The sequence below is a fragment of the Vulpes vulpes genome, chromosome 9 (assembly GCF_048418805.1).
Source record: "Vulpes vulpes isolate BD-2025 chromosome 9, VulVul3, whole genome shotgun sequence".
Taxonomy (NCBI): Eukaryota; Metazoa; Chordata; class Mammalia; order Carnivora; family Canidae; genus Vulpes; species Vulpes vulpes.
Window position 1 is genome coordinate 92,900,481 of NC_132788.1, and position 22,602 is coordinate 92,923,082.

Below are 22,602 nucleotides of genomic sequence, written 5' to 3' on the forward strand. Positions count from 1 at the left end.
AATAAATAAAAAATTAAAAAAAAAAAAAAAAAAAAAAAAAAAAAAAAAAAAGAAAATCAAATACAATTAGGGTCCTCCCTCACTTTTCCGTCATAAATAAGATAAATCCCAGGTGGATTAGATATACAAATATAAAAAGCAGAACTTTAAAAATTTTAGAATATAGTAGAATGTCAGGATAACAAAGGATTTCTGAGGTGGCTCAGTGGTTGAGCATCTGCCTTTGTGGCTCAGGTTGTGATCCAGGGTGGGTGGGGATCGAGTCCTGTGTCAGGCTGCCCGCAGGGAGCCTGATTGATTCTCTCTCTGCCTCTGTGTGCCTCTCATGAATAATTTTTTTTTTTTAAAAGAAGACATCAAAAAATAAAGCATAAAAGGAAAAAACAACTGGACTTCCACTTCTAAGAAGATAAGGTAGATGCATTTTTCCATCAGTTTCCCAGTAAATACAACAAAAAAATCCTAGACATCATATATAAAATAAACATGAGACTCAAAAAAGTCAAAAGAAGGCAGCAGACCAGTGAGGGACCTCAGGACTCAAGGAAAGACACAGTAGTGAGTTCCCTGGGTTTTCTTTTTGCCTCATACATTCCAGATTTGGAGCTGAAGACGCTGGCAACCCAGAAATGCCAACAGATGACACAAAAAAACCAGAAATGCCAACAGATGACACAAAAAAGAGTCCCAACAAAAGTCTGTTCTCTTTAGCCAACGGAGCAGGAATGGGGTAGCCTAGCAAGACAGAAAACATTTAGACAATAACAGCTCTATTCTAGCCAAACACCACAGAAAAAACTATGGCCCCACTCCCACCCATGCCAGCAAAGGCCAAATGGAGAGCCTTAGACTTCCACCCTCATGAGGCTGTAACAAGGCTCCCTAATATCCCCACTGGAGTGATATCAGAGAAGGCGAAGTAGGGAGCTGGGACTTTTATCCTCACTGGCCAGTAACAATGCACCATCTCTCCTACTCCTCTAGTCCCTCCCTTGGTGTCAGTGGAAACCAAACCTAGATATCTTTGCCCACTCAAACAGTAACAAGGAGTATCTCCCACTGCAGGAATGGTGTCAGAGGAGGACTAGTATCAGAATTTTTATCACTGCTCAAGGTAAAGAGGCCCAGGGAACTAGAATTCCCATGCCTAGCCAGCAGTTAACAGACTTCATCAGGCTTCAGGTGTAAAAAAGACTGAGTGAGGCAAACAAACAAAAAAAGCAGATTCTTAAATACAGAGAATAAATAAACTAGTACTTGCCAGAGGAGAAGTGGGTTAGGGGGATGGATAAAATAGATATAGGTGATTAAAGGATACAATATGGGGCACTTGGGTGGCTCAGCAGATTAAGCCTCTGACTCTTGATTTCAGCTCAGGTCATGATCTCAGGGTCCTGAGATCAAGCACTGAATTGGGGTTAACTCTGAGCAGGGAGTCTTGCTTCTCTCCTTCTCCCTGTACCTCCACCTGCCACTCACACTGCTCTCTCGCTCTCTCTCTCAAATAAATAAATCTTAAAAAAAAAAAAAGTATAGACTTTCAGTTATAAAATAAATAAGTCAGGGGATCCCTGGGTGGCTTAGCGGTTTGGCGCCTGCCTTTGGCCCAGGGCGCGGTCCTGGGGTCCCGGGATCGAGTCCTGCGTCGGGCTCCCAGCATGGAGCCTGCTTCTCCCTCTGCCTGTGTCTCTGCCTCTCTCTCTCTCTGTCTATCATAAATAAATAAATGAATAAATAAATAAATAAATAAATAAATCTTTAAAAAAATAAAAATAAAATAAGTCATGGAGATAAGAAGTACAGCATAGGAAATATAGTCAATAATACTGTAATAACGTTTGATGACAGATGGTGACTACGTTTATCATGGTAGGCACAAAGGAATGTATAGAACTACTGAGTCACTATATTGTCCTCCTGAGACTGATAGAATATTATATGTTAATTATACTTCAATTAAAAAAAAAAAAAAAGGTTGAGTAAGGAACCTTCTACCTCTACTTCCCAGGAATGAAGCAGTACCTCCCTTCTTCCCCTGCCAGAGTATCAGAAAATGCCAGGTAAAACAGAATCAGAGTTTCAGGACAAAATAAATTGTTCAGGTTTTTTTTTTTTTTTTTTTTTAATTTATGATAGAGAGAGACAGAGAGAGAGAGAGAGGCAGAGACACAGGCAGAGGGAGAAGCAGGCTCCATGCACCAGGAGCCCGACGTGGGATTCGATCCTGGGTCTCCAGGATCGCACCCTGGGCCAAACGCAGGCGCCAAACCGATGCGCCACCCAGGGATCCCAATTGTTCAGGTTTTAATCAAAAACCAGTCATCAAGGGCACCTGGGTGGATCAGATGATTAGGTATCCAACTTTTTGTTTCAGCTCAAGGCATGATCTCAGGGTTTGCAACTGAGCCCCACATCGGGTTCCCCACTAGGTGTGGAGCCCACTTAGCATTCTCTCTCCCTCTCCCTCTGCCCTTGGGATGTGTGCATGCATGTGCTTGCACGATCTCTCTCTTTCTCCTCCTTTCAAAAAAAAAGAAAAATCACTCATCATACCAAGAACAAGGAAGATCTCAAACTGAATTTAAAGATAGTCAATAGATGTCAATACCGAGATGACAAGGATAGGTGGAAAGTAAAAGAACAGAAAAAAGATATAACATGCACATATTAATTAAGAGAAAACAAGAATGGCTATATCAATATCAGATAAAGTAGACATCAGAGCAAAGAAAATTACCAGAGAAAGAGGGAAATTATATAATGATAAAAGGCCCAAGCTACCAACAGTAACAATCTTACATGTACAATTCTAAATGTACCAAACAATAAAGCTATAAAATTTGTGAAGCAAAAACTGATAGAACTAAAAAGAAAAATAAATAAATCCACAATTCTAGTTGGAAACTTCAATACCATACTTTCAACAATTAACAGAGCACTAGAAAGAGAATTAGCAAGGATACAAAAGAATTTAAAAATATCATCAATCGACATGATCTAATTAACACTTACAGAGAGCCCTCCACATGACAACAGCAGAACATACATGCTTTTCAAATGTCCATGGAACATATAGGTCCAGATAAACCATATCTAGGGCCATAAAATAAACCCTAAAAAAACTTAAATGAATTAATACTGAATGTGTCCTCTAACCACAATGGAATCAAATTAGAAATCAGTAACAGGGGATCCCTGGGTGGTGGGGATCCCTGGGTGGCGCAGCGGTTTAGCGCCTGCCTTTGGCCCAGGGCGCGATCCTGGAGACCCGGGATCGAATCCCACGTCGGGCTCCCGGTGCACGGAGCCTGCTTCTCCCTTTGCCTATGTCTCTGCCTCTCTCTCTCTCTCTGTGTGACTATCATAAATAAATTTTAAAAATTAAAAAAAAAAAAAAAAGAAATCAGTAACAGAAGGTAAAAGGAAAATCTCCAAACACTCAAAAACCATGCAACATTCTAAATAATCCTTGGGTCAGAGAGGAGGTCTCAACGGAAATAAAAAATTACACTAAGCTGAATGAAGATAAAAACACATTTGTGAAAAAGAAAAAAAAACACACACATTTGTGGGGTATGTTAAAATTTGTGGAACACAGCTAAAGCAGTGCTTAGAAATGAATTTATAGCATTAAATCCACCAGAAATAAAAGGAAAAGTCTCAAAACAATAATCTTATGCTCCCATCAAAATAAGCTTAAAACGGGCAGCCCGGGTGGCCCAGTGGTTTAGTGCTGCCTTCGGCCTGGGGTGTGATCCTGGAGATCCGGGATCGAGTCCCGCATTGGGCTCCCTGCATGGAGCCTGCTTCTCCCTCTGCCTGTGTCTCTGCCTCTCTCTCTCTGTGCCTCTCATGAATAAATAAAATATTTTAAAAAAAAGCTTAAAAAAAAAAAGCAGAATAAACCAAAAGCAAGCACAAGGAGAAAAACAGAGTAGAAATCAATGAAAGTGAAAACAAAAATAGAAAGATCAATGGAAATAAAACCTGATTCTCTCAAAATATTAGTAAAATTGATGAATCTCTAGTAAGACTAACAACAACAACAAAAAGTCAGAAATTGGGATCCCTGGGTGGCGCAGTGGTTTGGCACCTGCCTTTGGCCCGGGGCATGATCCTGGAGACCCGGGATCGAATCCCACGTCGGGCTCCTGGTGCATAGAGCCTGCTTCTCCCTCTGCCTGTGTCTCTCTCTCTCTCTGTGCCTCTCATGAATAAATAAAATAAAATATTTTTTAAAAAAGCTTAAAAAAAAAAAGCAGAATAAACCAAAAGCAAGCACAAAGAGAAAAACAGAGTAGAAATCAATGAAAGTGAAAACAAAAATAGAAAGATCAATGGAAATAAAACCTGATTCTCTCAAAATATTAGTAAAATTGATGAATCTCTAGTAAGACTAACAACAACAACAAAAAGTCAGAAATTGGGATCCCTGGGTGGCGCAGTGGTTTGGCGCCTGCCTTTGGCCCAGGGCATGATCCTGGAGACCCGGGATCGAATCCCACGTCGGGCTCCCGGTGCATGAAGCCTGCTTCTCCCTCTGCCTGAGTCTCTGACTCTCTCTCTCTCTCTGTGTGTGTGTAACTATCATAAATAAATAAAGAAAAAAAATATTTAAAAAAAAGTCAGAAATTACCAATATCAGGAATTAAACAGGGGATATCACTATAGATCCACAGATTAAAAAAAAAAAAAAAAAAAGTTAAGTAAGCAGGGGCACCAGGCTGGCTCAGTCAAGTAGATCATGTGACTCTTAATCTCAAGGTCCTGAGTTTGAGTCCCACATTGGGCAGAAAGATTACTTAAAAAAAAAAGATTCAACAAATCAAAATAAAATAGACCAATTCCTTAAATAATACAAGCTACCAATTCACCCAGTATCACATAAACAATTTCTAGGGATACCTTGGTGGCTCAGCAGTTGAGCATCTGCCTTCAGCTTTGGGTGTGATCCTGGGTCCAGGGATTGAATCCCAGATCATATTTGGGGATGTGATCCCTCCGGGGAGCCTGCTTCTCCCTCTGCCTATGTCTCTTCCTCTCTCTCTCTGTCTCTCATGAATAAATAAATAAAATCTCTAAAATCTTTTTTAATTAAAAAAAAATTTCTATTAAGAATACTACTAAGGAATTTGCATTTGTTATTTAAAAACACCCACAAAGGGATCCCTGGGTGGCGCAGCGGTTTGGCGCCTGCCTTTGGCCCAGGGCGCAATCCTGGAGACCCGGGATCGAATCCCACGTCGGGCTCCCGGTGCATGGAGCCTGTTTCTCCCTCTGCCTGTGTCTCTGCCTCTCTCTCTCTCTCTCTCTGTGACTATCACAAATAAATAAAAATTAAAAAAAAAAACACCCACAAAAAGAAATCTCCAGGCCCAGATGGCTCCATTATCAAATTCTACCAAATATTTAAAGAATTAACTCTAAAAAAAAAAAAAAAGAACGAACTCTAATTCTATATAATCTTTCCCAGAAAACAGAAGGGGGAACACTTTAATTTAACTCTATGCCACACATGGGGCTTGAACTCATGACCCTGAGATCAAGAGTCATGTGTTCTACCAACTGAGCCAGTCAGCCAACCTTCATTTAATGAAGGTAGCATTACCCTGATATCAAAATCAAAATACCAAAAAAAAAAAAAAAAAAAAAGAGGGGGATAAGGATACAGACCAGTATCTCTCATGAACAGACACAAAAATCTTTAACAGTGGATCCCTGGGTGGCTCAGCGGTTTATCGCCTGCCTTTGGCTCAGGGCGCAATCCTGGAGTCCCGGGATCAAGTCCCGCATAGGGCTCCCTGCATGGAGCCTGCTTCTCCTTCTGCCTGTGTCTCTGCCTCTCTCTCTGTATCTCTCATGAATAAATAAAATATTTTTTTAAAAAAATCTTTAACAAAACATTATCAGGGGCACATGGCTGGTACGGTCAGTAGAGCATGCAACTCCTGATCTCAGGGTTGAGAGTTCAAGCCCTACTGGGTGCAGAAATTACTTAAAAATAACATTTTTTAAAATATCAAACATATTGGGCTCTAATATGCAGCTAGGGTCTGGATTCCTCTCACTGTCTGAGACTCAACTGTACAAAATATGAATGCACGAGGAAGATCAAGATCTCGAGGAAGGGGAGATGGAAAAAAGCTTTCTAAGTTGGATGAATCTGCGACTGGTAAGCAACCAGGTAAAAAAAACATCGGAAGAAAAGGAACTACCAACTGAGGATCGAGATATTGAGCCTAGACAACAGAGAGAAGGAGCACATGTGGTTCAAGAACCTAAACTGGAAGATGAAAGCCAGGAAATAGGTTTGGAAAAGACTGGCAGTGAGTGTGGAGATGGCCCTGATGTGAAAGGGATGATTCCACTTACTCAGACATCTGCTAAAATTCCAGATGCAGGTGACGGACAGTTATAAGAAGAAAAGAAGCTGAAGCCAACAAACATTTTGTTTGTTTTATTGATAATTTGACTTAAATTCTCTCAATAAAGATTTAAAGTTTGCTCAGAAAAAAAATCAAACATATTATAAAACAGAATTTAGCAATATATAAAAAGAATTATATATGACCATGACAAAGTGGTACTTATTTCAGGGATGCAAGGCCAGTTCAATAGTTGAGAATCCACTATATTAACAGACTAAAGAACAAAAATCACATAATCATATCAATTGATGCAGAAAAAGTACCTGACAAAATTAAATACCTATTCATGTGATAAATACTCTCAGAAAAACAGGAATAGAGGGGACTTTCTTGACTTGATAAAGAGCATCTACAAAAACACAGCAAAAAAAAAACACACACACAGCAAACATTATACTTAATGGTGACAGCCTGAATGCTTTCTCCTTAAGATCAGAAACAAGGCAAGAGTGTCTGCTCTTACCATTCTTTTAGAGCTAGAAGTTCTAGACAGCAATAATAAGGCAAGAAAAGGAAACAAATTGCATACAGATCAGAAAGGAAAAAATTTTTAAAAAGGAAATAGTCCCCATTTGCAGATAACATAATCGTCCATGCAGAAAATCCCAAAGAACCTACAAAACAAAATATTAGGATAACAAATGAGTTTAGGAAGCTCACAGGAGGGATCCCTGGGTGGCGCAGCCGTTTGGCGCCTGCCTTTGGCCCAGGGCGCGGTCCTGGAGACCCGGGATCGAATCCCACGTCGGGCTCCTGGTGCATGGAGCCTGCTTCTCCCTCTGCCTGTGTCTTTGCCTCTCCCTCTCTCTCTCTCTCTGTGTGTGTGTGACTATCATAAATAAATTTTAAAAAATTAAAAAAAAAAGGAAGATCACAGGATACAAAATAAACATACAAAAATAGCTTGTATTTCTACATGCTAGAAATGAACATATAGACACCAAATTTAAAAGAGAATACCGTTGGGACGCCTGGGTGGCTCAGCAGTTGAGCGTTTGCCTTCCGCCCAGGGCATCATCCTGGAGTCCTGGGACCCTGGGATTGAGTCCCGCATCGGGCTCCCTGCCTGGAGCCTGCTTCTCTTTCTGCCTATGTCTCTGCCTCTCTCTCTCTCTCATTCTCTCTGTCTCTCTCATGAATAAATAAAATCTTAAAATATAATACCATTTCAATCACTCAAAAAATGAATACCTAGTGTAAATCTAACAAAACACATATAGGATTCATATGCTGAAAATACACAACACTGGTGAAAGAAATCAGAGGAGCTCAACAAACGAAGGGACATACTGTGTTAATGGTTGGAAGGCTCAACACAGTAAAGGTGTCAGTTCTCGCCAAACTGTTTACAGATTTTTAACAGACTAAATTATGGCCATCCAAAGATATAAAGTCCCAAACCATATAATCTGTAAATGTTAGTTTACAGGAAGAGTCTTGCAGATGGATTAAATTAAAAATCTTGACATACGGAGATTACCCAGGTGGGCTTTAAATCCAACCACATCTGTCATTGTAAGAGAGAGGCAGAGGGAGATTATATATACCAGGGAGGGAGAAGGGGATATGAAAATTGAGAAAGAATCAAGTGATGTGGCCACAAACCAAGAAATGCCAACAGTCAGAAAGTAGAGACAAGGAATAAATTCCTCCCTGGGGCCCACAGAGGGAGTAGAGGCCACACCAACTCTTTGATTTTGGATTTCTGGTCTCCAGAGCTATGAGAGAATAAATTTATGTTACTGTAAGCCACTAAGATCATGGAAATTTTTTACAGCAGCCCTAGGAAACTAATGTAAGGTTCAATACAATCCCTATCAAAATTCCAGCAAGAAATTTTATAGATGTTAGACAAGACTATTCTAAAATTTATATGGAGAGTGCCTAGGTGGTTCAGTGGATTAAGTGTCTGCCTTCAGCTCAGGTCATGATCCCAGGGTCTTGGGACTGAGTCCTGCATTGGGCTTCCTGCTCAGCAGGGAGTCTGCTTCTCCCTCTGCCTGTGCCCTTCCTCTCCACTTGTGTTCTCTCTCCTTCTCTCTCAAATAAATAAAATCCAAATAAATAAATAGACAGATAGATATATAAAATTTACATGGAAAGGCAAAAAAACACTAGCCAAAAAAAAAAAAATTTTTTTTTTTTAAAAAGAAGAAAAAAGAGGAATTACTCTAATATCACAACTTAGTGGGGATCCCTGGGTGGCTCAGTGGTTTAGCGCCTGCCTTCGGGTGTGATCCTGGAGTCCCGGGATCGAGTCCTGCATCGGGCTCCCTGTACTGAGCCTGCTTTTCCCTCTGCTTCTCCCTCTGCCTCTCTCTCTCTCTCATGAATAAATAAATAAAATCTTTAAAAAAAAAAAAAAAAAGCTTAGCAAGCTACAATAATCAAGACTATATTAGTGAAGAGACAAATACATAAACCAACGGAACAACTAAAAATCCAGAAATACATTAAATTTTTTAAAGATTTATTTTCTTTTTTTAAATATTTTATTTATTTATTCATGAGAGACACAGAAAGAGGCAGAGACACAGGCAGAGGGAGAAGCAGGCTCCATGCAGAGAGCCCGACATGGGACTCGATCCTGGGTCTCCAGGATCACGCCCTGGGCTGCAGGCGGCACTAAACCGCTGCGCCACTGGGGCTGCCCCAGATTTATTTATTTTCTTAAGAGAGAGCATATACGCAAGTGCACACACTGGGCAGGGGCAAAGGGAAAGAGTCTTTTTTTTTTTTAAGATTTTATTTATTTATTCATGAGAGATACACACAGAGAGAGAGGCAGAGAGAGAAGCAGGTTCCATGCAAGGAGCCCAATGTGGGACTCGATCCCGGGAATGCCGAATCACACCCTGAGCGGAAGGCAGGTGCCAAACCGCTGAGCCACCCAGGATCCCTGGGAAAGAGTCTTTTAAGCAGACTCCATGTTGAGCATGGCAGGCTCTATCCCATGACCCTGAGATCACAACTTGAGCCAAAGCCAACAGTCAGACACTGAACCCACTGTGCCACCCAGGTACCCCTAGACTCTATAAATAGATTTAAACAAGAATGCCCAACTGATTTTTTTTCCAACTGATTTTTGACAAAGATACAAAAACAATTCAAAGGGGAAAATAGCTTTTTCAACAAAGAGTGCAACCAAGATGTCCTTCATGGATAAATGGTCAAACTGTGGTATATTCATATCATGGAATACTAATGAGCAATAAAAAGGGATAAACTACTCAGTCATTAAAAAAAAAAAACCATTCATTGAATTATGGTGAGTATAAAATGCTAATCCTAAAAGGTTACCTATTATATTTTTATACATACATTACATATATGTATTACATATATTTTTATCATATTCTTGAAGTGACAAAATTATAGAAATGGAGAACAGATTAGTGGTTGCCAAGGGTTAAAGAGGCAGTCAGGGCATGAAGGAAGTAGGTATAGCTTTAAAGGGCCACGTAAGGGATCCTGTGGTAATGAAATATTCTATATTCTGATATATCAATGTCAGTATTCCTGGTTGTGATGCTGTACTATAGTTTTGTAAGCTATTACCATGGGGAGAAGTTGGGTAAACCATACACAGGATCTCTGTATTATTTAATGACTATGTGTGAATCCACAATTATCTCAAAAAAATGTTTTAAATCATTTAAAAAGGATAAATTGGAATTAGAATTTTAGGGGTGACTGGGTGGCTAAGTCGGTTAAGTGTCTGCCTTCAACTTAGGTCATGATCCCAGGGTCCTGGATTGAGCCCCACATCAGGCTCCCTGCTCTATGGGCAGTCTGCTTCTCCCTCCCCACCGCTTGTGCTCTCTCTCTCTCAAATAAATAAAGTCTTTTTTTATAAGATTTTTTTTAAGATTTTATTTATTCATGAGAGACACACACACAAAGACAGAGAGAGAGGCAGAGAAACAGGCAGAGGGAGAAGCAGGCTCCATGCAGAGAGCCCAATGCAGGACTCGATCCTGGGACTCCAGGATCACACCCTGGGCCGAAGACAGGGAGGCACTAAACCGCAGAGCCAACCAGGGATCCCCTAAATAAAGTCTTATAATTTTATTTTTAAGTAATCTCTACACCCATCGTGGGGTTCAAACTCACAACTCTAATATCAAGAGCCACATGTTCCACTGACTGAACCAGCCAGGTGCCCCTAGAATTTGAATTTTGAATTTCTATACAGTAAAGGATACCATAAAGTTAAAAGGACCAACCATAGCCTGGGAGAGAGCTTTTCTAATGCATATGATGGCCAAAGGATCCCCATCAAAATACATCAGGTGCCCTAAAATAATAAAAATGGGTTAAAGACAAAAGAGAGAAAAGGTAATTCACAGAAGAAACCTGAATAGCAGTCAACATACAAAAGATATTCAACCCATCTTTTACCAATCAGCTGGGTTGCTCAGCTGGTTAAGTGGCTGACTCTTGATTTCGGCTCCATCCTGTTCTCAGGGTCCTGGGATCAAGCCCACATCAGGCTCTATGCTCAATGGGGAGTCTGTTTGAAGGATTTCTCTCCCTCTGTCCTTCCTCCCACTTGCACTAAATTAATCAATCAATCTTTAAAAAAAACCATGTTCAACCTCACTAATAATCAGGGGAAAGAAAATTAAAGAAATGCAAAAAAACTTTCCACGCCATGAGAACAGGCAAAAATGTTCATATGTGACATCATGAAGGGTACAAAAGTAGAGAATGAACCACCTGGCTCGGCCCTTCCACTCCTAGACACATACCTCAAGGAACACACATGCAGAAATACACATATGCACACGAACATCCAGAGACAGAGTGAGCACATCCACTGCAACACTGGAAAACTGAAAACAACCCCACATCCATCAACTGGAGAAAGCACCGACAGCATTTCATGCCATGGAACTCTATAGGACAATTTAAAATGAACTAAAACTTTTAAGAACCAAAATTGATAAATCCCAAAAAGGTTCAGCAGAAAATATGCCCACTGTATAAAGATATTAACACTATTTATGTATAATATTCATATGTCGTTTATAGATTCGTATGTATGCAATAAATAAAATCATGCACATGATCTTAAATGCCAAGTTCACTCTAGAAAGAGTCAAGGGAAAAGGAGGGGCTCACAAGGGCCTCCAAATTTCTAACTGCTCTACTTCCTAAAACAGGATCTTACAAAAACACAACAGAACAGGAGCGCCTGGGTGGCTCAGTAGTTTGAGTGTCTGACTTGGTTTCCGGTCTGGTCATGATGTCAGGGTCGGGGAATCAAGCCCTGTGTCAGATTCCCCACTCAGCAGGGAGTCTGCTCAGGATTCTCTCTCCTCCCCATGCCCCTTCCATGTGTGCATGCCCTCGCTCTAAAAATATATATATAAATAAATAAATCTTTGGCTGAGTACTGCCATCTAAAACTAATAAAAAACCCTAAAACGGTCAGCATGTCCTACTGTGTCTTCTTCACCACCTTCTTAGGACTGGAAAGCCCTGTCCTCATTCATGTGTCTGGCATATTCTGAATGGTGTCCAGATCCCAGGCCCTGGGGCTACTGCCCTGCCCCACCCATCAACCTAGTCTCTGTCCACCTCTACCTCCTGGTGTCCATGTCCCTCAAGTTTACACACCCCTAGTCTTTAGGACAGCGCTTGCTCCCTAAAGGCTCAGAAAAACCCATGTAGCTGCTCTACAAAGATATGAAAAAGGATTTGGAATTCACTCACCTTAAAAAGTCAATGAAGGTATTTTATCATTTGGCATGATCCCATCCTCTCAATGCTAGATAAATAACAGGTATAACATCGTCCTCCTTCCTGTTTCCACTACATTGTTCCACCCTAAGGACCCAGGTAACCAGGCATTTCTCACAGGATTTCAGACCCATTCCTTAAAAGGGACGTCTCCCTTGTTTTTTTTAAGATTTTATTTAACAGAGGGAGAGAGAGAGCACGAACAGGGGTGGAGTGGCATAGAGAGGAGAAGCAGACTCCCCACTGGGCAGGGAACCCGACTCGGGGCTTGATCCCAGGACCCCAGGATCATGACCTGAGCTGAAGGCAGGGGCTTAACTGACTAAGCCAACCAGGCACCCCAGGGACTACTTTTGCCATCAGTAGATGGCTGGGTCACTTGTGCCCAACACAAACTTGCCAACAGTGCTAAATACCACACTTCCCCAAGAGGATACCAACTAACCAGGGACTTAGAAGCTGGGGTCTTGTAGGCATCAGCTCCAAGAATCACTTAATTCCCAGTGACTGCCACAGGGTCCTCCACCAGGAAAGGCAAAGAAGGAAATGCTCTGACTCCTCAACACAACAGGTTCACCATACACTGCACAGAGGTCTTCTCCTCAGATCCCTAGCAAGTGCCCCAAGTTAAAGCCAAAGGCAGATGCTTAACGAACTGAGCTACTAGGCACCCCCTTTCTTATACATTTTAACTCTTACTTAGTAAAGTGCTGAGCTCAACCAATACCCTCCAAGACTGGAAGCTGTGGAGGGGCAGGGACACATCTGTTAGAATCACTAATGTATACCAAGCATACATACAGCTCCAGACACACACCTAATGAATGAACAGGAAGGATACAGGACTTTTGTTTTTTTTGTTTTTTTTTTTTTTTTAGCTTCTTCCTATGTCTTCACTCTTTACTTATTTTTTCACTTCTTTGATCCAGCTGATCTTCTACTCTTCTGATTCTACATTTAAAAATTCTCAGTTTATTTGAAAACAGCAACAGTATGAGACACACCCTGTCCTACCAAGAACATAAGCTCAGTCTGCTATCTGTGGACACATGACGACACAGGGTATCTGTTTCATGGGTATGACTAAGTGCCTCTGCATTTAGCAAGCAGGCGATGTCCAGGGCACAACTCCAACTGCTATATGTTGGTTTTCCATGCTCCGGGGAGAAAAGATCTTTTGGAAACTTGGCAAAAAGCAGCCTTGTGTCTTTCCAACGCTGGCTTCCTATAAGCAAGGGTCACATCTTCCCATGCTAGGAACTTGGCAGGCTGCATTCAAACACCCAAACTAGGACACCCCTTGGAAGGCTTTTCATAGTCTCTTACACATTTGGTCATTCAGAGATGGAGGCACTCCAGAGATCCTCCTCCTCATTTTTTCAGGGAACAAGGCCCTGAGAAAAGTAACATTCATCCATGGTCACACAGAGCCTGTGGCCAGAATATGGAGAAAGGTGCTCAGGAACCAGAGAAAGACACAGGCAGAATCACCCAATCTTCTTGACACAGCCACTGATTTAATACTGCATATGCGTACTCACTCACATTAAACCCTCTAGAACACCAGCAAGCACTCAGGACACCCCAAGAGTATGTATGTCTCAGCCGAACTCACCACTATCTGGCTAACAGAAGCTATACCAAAGATCTCCTACTGAAAAATGGGTAGTGGGATCGGGTAACTGGTGTCCTCTGTACCAGTACCCAGAGGAGTGCCTGCCACTAAGCCTGAGCTCAGTGCTGCCCTCGATCCCAGTGAAATATAACCCTGTGAGGAGGGACCTTCCCAGAGCCTGGTGAAGCTCCTGGCTCTCTAAACACACATTCAACAGCCATAAAAGTGTGAAAAATAGGCATAGCTGCCAGGCAGCAGTCGTTCCCCCCACCCTGCCCCACTCTGCTTAGTTCTAGACATTCCACCCCAGGGGGCAGAGAAACCTTAAAAATGCCATAGCCTGCAAAGCCTAGACACAGCACAGCCCTTTGGGACACTGCTATCCCAGAGCAGCCACTGAGGCTGCCCTCTCCCTCTTTTCTCAGTAAAAGCCTGCACTCCTGCCCCAGGAGCACCAGGGAAGAGAGCCCCACAGTACCCTAGGAACCCTTCCCCCCTTCCCGCGCCTCCCTGGGCGAGCGCACCTAACAACATCCCTGACGCAGCACTTCCACTGTGCTGGCTGTGGGGAAGAGGAAGAATATCTGAGCAGGGGAACCCCCCCAGCACACTCCTGGGGTACAGACCCGACACAATGAAAGGACAGTCTGGAGTAGGAAGCCCCGGGGACCCCAGACCCTGACACTCACTTCAGATCAGTGCCCTCACTCATAGGAACCAGATCTAGTTGGAGTGGAAGCTGACAATCCCCTGCATCTGCCAATGGCCATGCCAATGCTTTCTTTCTCCAACTGTGATCCTCGGGACTCTCCAGTGATGGGGGAAAAAAAGTCAAGTTTTCAGCAATGCCTAAAAGGTGGTATCCTTTGTAAATCAAAATACTTCACAACTGCCCTGAAGGCAAGTATATCTTAAGTTTACTAAGTCAGTCAATAGGGGCCACAACTAGGGAATCAAAAGCATTACGGTGACAGGCGAGGACCTCAAACTTCCGAGTACCCCAAACCTCCCAAGTTCAGCAGGAAAAGGGAATGCTTCTGGCCCTTCCTGTCACCAACACTAATCCCTAGTTATATGTGACGGAAGCACATGCCCTGCTTGAGGGTGAGGGGGCAGAATGTATGCCCATGAACACAGGCCTCATGGCCCCTGGGAACTAGAAGAAGATTCCACTGGAAGCCCAGCTCCAGGAAAGAAGCTGCTCTCTTCGGCTCAGCCTGCCTCCCCAGAGTTAATGAGTACCCCAAGGCACACAGGAAGCTCAGTCAATAAATGCTTTCCACTCAATAAATGCAAAGAACAAATGCATATGCGGCACCAACTCATTTCATAGTAAACTTAATGTTTCCTCAGAAAAGCCCACAGGGGATGGAACTAAGTAAGGTATCTTAACTAAAATTCTGAAAGAACAGCTCCCTACTTACTAGTTTCTGCTTTCTAAGAATGAAAGGAAAAGCTGTGAGATTTAATCCATTATTAACTACACAAAATGAGGCAGGGGCAGAGGCAGTCCACCGCATCACTCCCAGGAACTGCTACTCTTCAATATAGCTAGGTTACCTAAAAATTGTACTTAAGGGGCGCCTGGGTGGCTCAGTGGTTGAGCGTCTGCCTTTGGCTCAGATCATGATTCCAGGGCCCTGGGATGGAGTCCCACATGGGGCTCTCTGCAGGGAGCCTGCTTCTCCTTCTGCCTGTGTCTATACCTCTCTCTCTTTGTGTCTCTCATGAATAAATAAAATCTTTAAAATTGTACTTAAACTCTCAAACTGCTTCTATTCACTGTAATAATTAATTTAAGTAAAATGGGTCTTTCTTTTTAAGCCAAACATATAATAAAATTCCATGTCCCTGTTTCAAATAGTTTTGAGAAAGTCAAAAGCAAAACTGAACAAACAACTGAAACAATCCCTTTAGGTTCCATCTAGCAAAAATGCTCTTGTCCAGAGGCACCTGGGTGGCTCAGCTGGTTGGGCATCTGACTCTTGGTTTTGGCTTAGGTCATGATCTCAGGGTCATGAGGTCAAACCTCATGTTCACCACCTCCTGGGCATGGAGCCTGTTTAAGATTCTCTCTCTGCCTCTCCCTCTGCCCCTCTCCACCCCTCATTATGCTCACACACGTGCTCCCTCTCTCGAAAGAAAACAATAATAAAATAAAATAAAAATAAAAGCTTTTGACCACACACTCAGATGTTAAAATTAAATGTTAAATGTCAGTCTAACATGAATATAAAATTTTTGGAGGGTTAACCAGTTTAAAACTGCTCAAACTGATGGCCAAAAGGATGTACTCCACACAGTGGAAAACAATAGTGTGAAGTCATTGTTTATTTGGGCTCCAAATACCAAAAAGACAGGCAGCTCTCTCTGCTTTGAGTTAAAAACAGGCCTTTTTCACCCTTTGGCATCAGATGAGGAAGGTGTTGAACCAAGTCACTGGTGAAGATTCAAGGTGTCACCTCAAGAGCACTCACAGCTCTGAAGGCAGACGAGGACTCTGTGACAAGTTTCTGCCTGGCCTGTGCGCTGGAGGAACATCACCAGAGGTATGGAGGCAGCCCCACAGATATACCATCCTGGCAATGGAGAACCCACCAAAGGAGCCTAGGGTTACATACACAGAAAGAGACTCAGGGTAAAAATATGTGGAAGAAAAAATTTACCTCTGAGAAGCAAGCTCTACATAATGTTAGAAAAACTGCTTCGAACACTTTTCTCACTTGGAAAACTTGCAAATTCTCACTTATCACAGATACCAAAAGTAGAGGTGCAGGAAGGGCAATGGTTTCTGCTGACAGTGGTTTGGTTTTTCTCAACAAAGGCAGGAAGGAAGCAAAGGTTTAATACCTGGGTATAAACTCACTCAGGTGCAAATATGTCCTAAAGAAAGAGAAGCACAAGGCTCAAAAACCCCTGCAGGCCATTCTCCACCAGACCATGGTTTTCCATCTGGGTCAATTTTTCACATCTTCTGTAACAACACTTACTTAGAAAACGTTTGTTCTACACTCCACTGACCTCACTATGGTGCCTGCTGTTAAACATTACTCAGTACTGAACTGCACAATTAAAAATGGTTAACATGGTAAATTCTGTTAGATGTTTTTTACCACAATTTAAAAAAAAACTTTAATGGGTAACACGGCAAATTTTGTTATGTGTTTTTTTTACAATTATAAATATAAATGTTTTTTTCTAACAACACATTACTCAGTCATACCAATTAGACTTCAGAAAAAACACTTATAGGGTTAGGTCCAGTCTTAATCATCAATGCCCAGTAGGGCACTGAAAACAAAGGGTAAACTGAGCCCAAAGACAAGGACCATCTGGCTATAGCAGCTGGAGTGAGAGGAGGGGTGGAGGTGGGGAGTAAGTGTGAGAGGTCGGTGGCCAGACTCAGCAGAATATAAGTGAAAATGAATTACCACATCCGCATACCCGTGTGGCATCCAAGAACCCAATTAAAGTAAATTACAATTATCTCAAGACAGCCCAACAATAATTACACTTCAGCGCATATTTACCGACTATCTACCCTTGTGCTAGGTGTGAAGCTTTATCGGCTATGCATGCAGCCTTCCCAAATTTCATATAAAAATATTCAATTAAGATTTAAATACATTGCTAAGTCATAAAAGCACAAGAGATAATAAAACTAAATGCTTAAGTATTAAAAATAGGCAAATTTGGGATCCCTGAGTAGCTCAGTAGTTTAGCACCTGCCTTCGGCCCAGGGCATGATCCTGGAGACCCAGAATCGAGTGCTGCATCAGGCTCTCTGCATGAAGCCTGCTTCTCCCTCTGCCTGTCTCTGCCTCTCTCTCTCTCTCTCTCTCTCTCTCTCTCATGAATAAATAAAATCTTTAAGGGATCCCTGGGTGGCGCAGCGGTTTAGCGCCTGCCTTTGCCCCAGGGCGCGATCCTGGAGACCCAGGATTGAATCCCACATCGGGCTCCCGGTGCATGGAACCTGCTTCTCCCTCTGCCTGTGTCTCTGCCTCTCTCTCTCTCTCTCTGTGTGACTATCATATAAAAAAAATAAAAATAAAAAAAATAAAAATAAAATAAAATCTTTAAGAAAAAAATAGGCAAATTTATAAAACACAAAGTAGGTGCTTCCTGGAAACTTAAAAAGTTTCCTTCTGACTCCCCAACTTCCCCTGGCTATCCAAACCCCTCTCCATCTCAGCACAAAGGTAGTGTGGGACTACATTGTGAAAGCAGGATGGTCAGTGTCTGTCAAGGCTGGATCCCAAGGGCTGCCCAGAGGGGAAAAAAGGCAGAAGTGGTCCACTGCTGGGGTCTCGGCAACACGTCCTCTGCTACCCTCTCCCCTCTGCTACCCTCTCCCCGAGCAGATGCTTAGCAGGCATTCAGCAGACATCAGAGTATTTAGGGAACTGGTTTCCACTAAATCCCTGAAATGATTCACTAAGCACAAAAGCAGTCATCACCTGATTTCACACTTTGAAGTTAAAAGGTGAGTTTTCTGACATTTCTTCCTTTATACTACAAAAGATTACAAATTAGTGCCATAACTCAAAACTAATATGCTAATCTGACTTCAATGAACTAAGCTGAGAAAAACTGTGCTGACTGCTGGCCTTCCTGACCTACTTGGCTAATCAGATTCTGAAACAGAGGAGAGGAAACACCAGAGTGGCCTCAACACCCTCAACACCCTAGTCAGGTCTGCCCTTACCACAGTCCTTGGCCTCGCCAGCAGCCTCACAAGACAGATGTTAGAGGGTGTCCTCTCCCTGGTGAACAGGAGTCCTTGCACCTTCACTGTAAGGCTCCCACTGCACCAAGTGTTTAGGCAAATACTTCAACCTTCAGTGTTTAAAGTTGTGACCTGCTTTGGCTAAGTTCTTGTTTGGGGCCACATTCTTTTTTTTTGGGGGGGGGCACATTCTTAAAGGCTCAACCATCAAGAATATTTCAACCACGCCAGAAACTGCCAGACCAACAAACCTTGTTTATAAAGGGACAAGACACAACTAGCACCCACTCCATTTGCTCAGGCTTTCTTACTAGCTGAATTCCTTCCCTCCCACGTATGGCTCTAATTGGCCCTTCTACCCACCTCAGCCTTGCAACTACAAAATATAATCATTACAAACTTCTCTGGTAGGTTAAAGAGGTGTGCTTCTGAAGGCTGTAGAAAAACAGCCAAAAGATGGCCTTGCAGATTCTTGGAACTCCTGCTCTGCAAAGCCATGGCTATGCTATCATCAGGCAGTGAGGAGTAGGCAAGACCAGTGCTGAGCAGGACAGAGACATCTGACACACTGACCTCACAATGAGGCTTACCTGGAATGGCACCAGTGAACTGGCGAAGGCAAAACTCTTGGGCCAGGTCCTGTCAGTGCCCATGTTGCTAGTCTTTCCCAGCAGAGGATACTGGGCTGCTCCTCAAGGAGATCCAGAGAATTTTAAACCCCATTTCTCCTCAGATTTAGAGAAACGTGTCCAGTTCAGGTGCCTCCACACCAGGTATGAGGGAGAAAACCTGTTACTCCCAAGTACTTTCCTCTTCCTCAGAGCTCCAGGTGATCCCCAGCATCATGTGCCACACTGAATTTACATCCAGTTTAGCACAACTAAAGAAGTCCCTGAAGATGCCTTTGTCCCCCTCCCAAGGTCTCTACCTCCTCTTTTAGCAGACTTTGATCATTCCCTTAGCACAAAGGGAAAAGTACACTTCCACTCAGTAGTTATCATTTGGAAATTAATTATTGTGTTTTAGAACCCAAGGTTAAAAATTGAAAGCAATAAGGGATAAGGGGAGGACAAATGCAGAGATCTTTCATCTTATCAAAGAGTGCAGGTCTGAGGCACCTAGGTGGCTCAGTCAGTTAACCAGCCGACTTATGATTTCTGCTGGGGTCATGAGCTGGAGCATCACAGTAGGGGTAGAGATCACTTTTTTAAAAAATAAATAAATAAATAAAAATAAAATAAAATAATAAAATAAAATAAAATAAAATAAAATAAAATAAAATAAAATAAAATAATAAAATATACTTCTACAGTGTGCACATAGGCAATCCTACCCTTCCCAGTCTCCATGTAGTTATCTGCACTGGGAGATGACTACTTAAAGGACCTCTTCTGTAAGCACAAAATTTGTCTTCTCCTTGACTTTTTAAGATTCAAAGTCCAGTGAATCTTAAATCAAAAGTTCTGTGGTTGTTCTTTTTTTTTTTTTTTAAAGCTCTGTGCTCTTAAGAATAAACCTACTTACGAATCAGGAACCTCCTCTTTGCATTTCTTTAATGCATGGATCAAGAAAACACTATCAGAGATTTCATGCAACACACACCTCCTAACAGGTTAGTCCCTCTCAGAGCCATAGGGATGGTCACTGCCCTACCTGTTCAGAACTTGGTTGGCAGGTTAAGAGGAAAGACTAAGAGGTCACAGGCAATAGAAAGAATATGAGAGCTCTGATTCTATCTCCTCAGACTAAGCTGCCCTACAGAGCTTGACTGATAAAACAGGATCTGGTCTTTGTCCTTACACTTGTCCCTCCACCTAGTTATGTCTTGATAAGATTTCTATATGGGAGAGTGGGAAAAGCAGTGATAAAACAGTCAAAGCAGCAACCAACAGGAAATGGAGAGAGTGCCCTCCACACTCCCGCCAAGCTGTTCATCCTGAGATAGTGAAGACATGCTGGCCTTGAGACATTTCATACCTGGTTGAGAAAATGACCACAAAAACCATAGCCCTCACTCTTTCTCTGTCAGTCCCTCTATAGGAATCCTTCAGGATCTCATGGACTGTTACAACCCAAGTGTCCCACCTGTCAACCTGCCCTCAGAACTGGAAAGGGAGCAAACAGGAAGCCACAGGTTCCTTAGCAATGATTTTCATCCCAAGGGAGGGAACAGCCCTCCAGTCCTCTGCTGGCCTTAGATCATTAACTATGTTCAACTAATGCTTACCGGAAAGTCCAGATTTCCTTAGGACAAAGAACTAAAAATATGGTAAATTCACCAGTTACCAGTTTATTTATGTAGAGAGCTAGAGTTTTGTCTGTTTTTCTTTTTTTTAATAATCAAGTTCTCATAATCCACAGACACCTAAAAAATCACTCAAGCTCTCTACGTGCACAAAGGCTAAGAAGCAAGAAGTTACCCAGCATCCTCTTGACACCAGAGTTTCCACCTCTCAAACATCAAGGTAACCCTAACGTGAAGGTGCAAATCAGAGCAGCAGTTTGGGGGGACAGAGGGCTACCCTATAAACAACTACAGGTAATTCACAGAAGGCTAACTTAGAGTATGCAAATCTATTTTTTAGATTACTTGCAATGCATCCAGGCATCTCAGCTATCTTTTGTTTTTACAGACTAACTACAAAGTACTGAATTTGCCACTGACCATGAAGCTAAGGAAGTGACAAGGCTCACCTCCACAGGGATCCCTGGGTGGCGCAGCGGTTTGGCACCTGCCTTTGGCCCAGGGCGCGATCCTGGAGACCCGGGATCGAATCCCACGTCGGGCTCCCGGTGCATGGAGCCTGCTTCTCTCCCTCTGCCTATGTTTCTGCCTCTCTCTCTCTCTCTCTGTGACTATAATAAATAAATTTAAAAAAAAAAAAAAAAAAAAGGCTCACCTCCATAGCTCACTAACACCTCACACAGGACCAGTGTGAGCCTGTCTGGGACTGATTACTTACTTCTCTGTGGCTCATGTATAGCATCCGGATACCAAGACCTGCAAATGATTAATGCATATAGCACTTTTGGGACTTGACACAGTGGCCTTTTTTTTTTTTTTTTTTTTAAAGATTTTACTTATTTATTCATGAAAGACACACACAGAGAGAGAGAGAGAGAGAGAGGCAGAGACATAGGCAGAGGGAGAAGCAGGCTCCATGCAGGGAGCCCGATGTGGGACTCAATCCCGGGACTCCAGGATCACGCCCTGGGCCGAAAGTAGGCATCCAACTGCTGAGAGCCACCCAGGCGTCCTGAAACAGGTAGCTTTAAAGAAATCATTTCCAAAACATTCTGAAGTAGAGTGAACATGCTCTAACTTTATCTGCCCCTCAATAGGAAAGAAGCAGTCCTGCCCAACAGAACCTCAGGTGTGATTTGTCCTCTGGCAAGAGGTCACTGACTATCAGAGTTCCCAGCATTCCAGGGAGCAGAGGAACAGAGGGTGCTATGGAGTGACAGCAATTTTTTTCGGCCAAGAGGATTTTTAAAAATTATTTTCTAAATTTAAAAAAAAAAATTTTTTTTTTAAATTTATGATAGTCACACAGAGAGAGAGAGAAGAGGCAGAGACACAGGCAGAGGGAGAAGCAGGCTCCATGCACCGGGAGCCCGACGTGGGATTCGATCCCGGGTCTCCAGGATCGCGCCCTGGGCCAAAGGCAGGCGCCAAACCGCTGCGCCACCCAGGGATCCCTAAAAATTATTTTCTATATCTAAGTTTGTTCTCAGAAACCTTTTTTTCTAGACAAATACAGAATAAAATAACACCAACTACAATAATAATCAATAGCATGGACAGGTATAATGTGGACAAATGGCAAATTAAATGATACCTGGTATTTGTTTTGCTCTTTAAAAAAAAAAAAAGATTTTTATTTATTTATTCATGAGAGAGAGAGAGAGAGAGAGAGAGAGGCAGAGACACAGGCAGAGGGAGAAGCAGGCTCCATGCAGGGAGCCCGACATGGGACTTGATCTGGGGTCTCCAGGACCAGGCCGTGGGCCAAAGGCAGCGCTAAACAGCTGAGCCACGGAAGCTGCCCTGTTTTGCTCTTTAGATGAAAGACACTGGATAAATA

The 22,602-nt window shown here is 42.6% G+C and overlaps 1 protein-coding gene across 6 annotated transcripts in view; it reads right to left on the bottom strand.

Moving 5' to 3' along the window:
- Positions 1-22,602, bottom strand: part of DAG1 (dystroglycan 1) — a 74,921-nt gene that overhangs the window by 23,974 nt on the left and 28,345 nt on the right. The window contains exon 1 of one of the 6 annotated variants that reach the window (XM_072722285.1): positions 18,497-18,656. The exons of 4 other annotated variants lie outside the window; for them this stretch is intronic. The gene's annotated coding sequence lies outside the window, so the exon portion shown is untranslated. Of the gene's footprint in view, positions 1-10,654; positions 10,721-18,496; positions 18,657-22,602 lie in introns of those variants that run through there. One more of the 6 variants, XM_072722283.1, reaches the window with a different exon arrangement.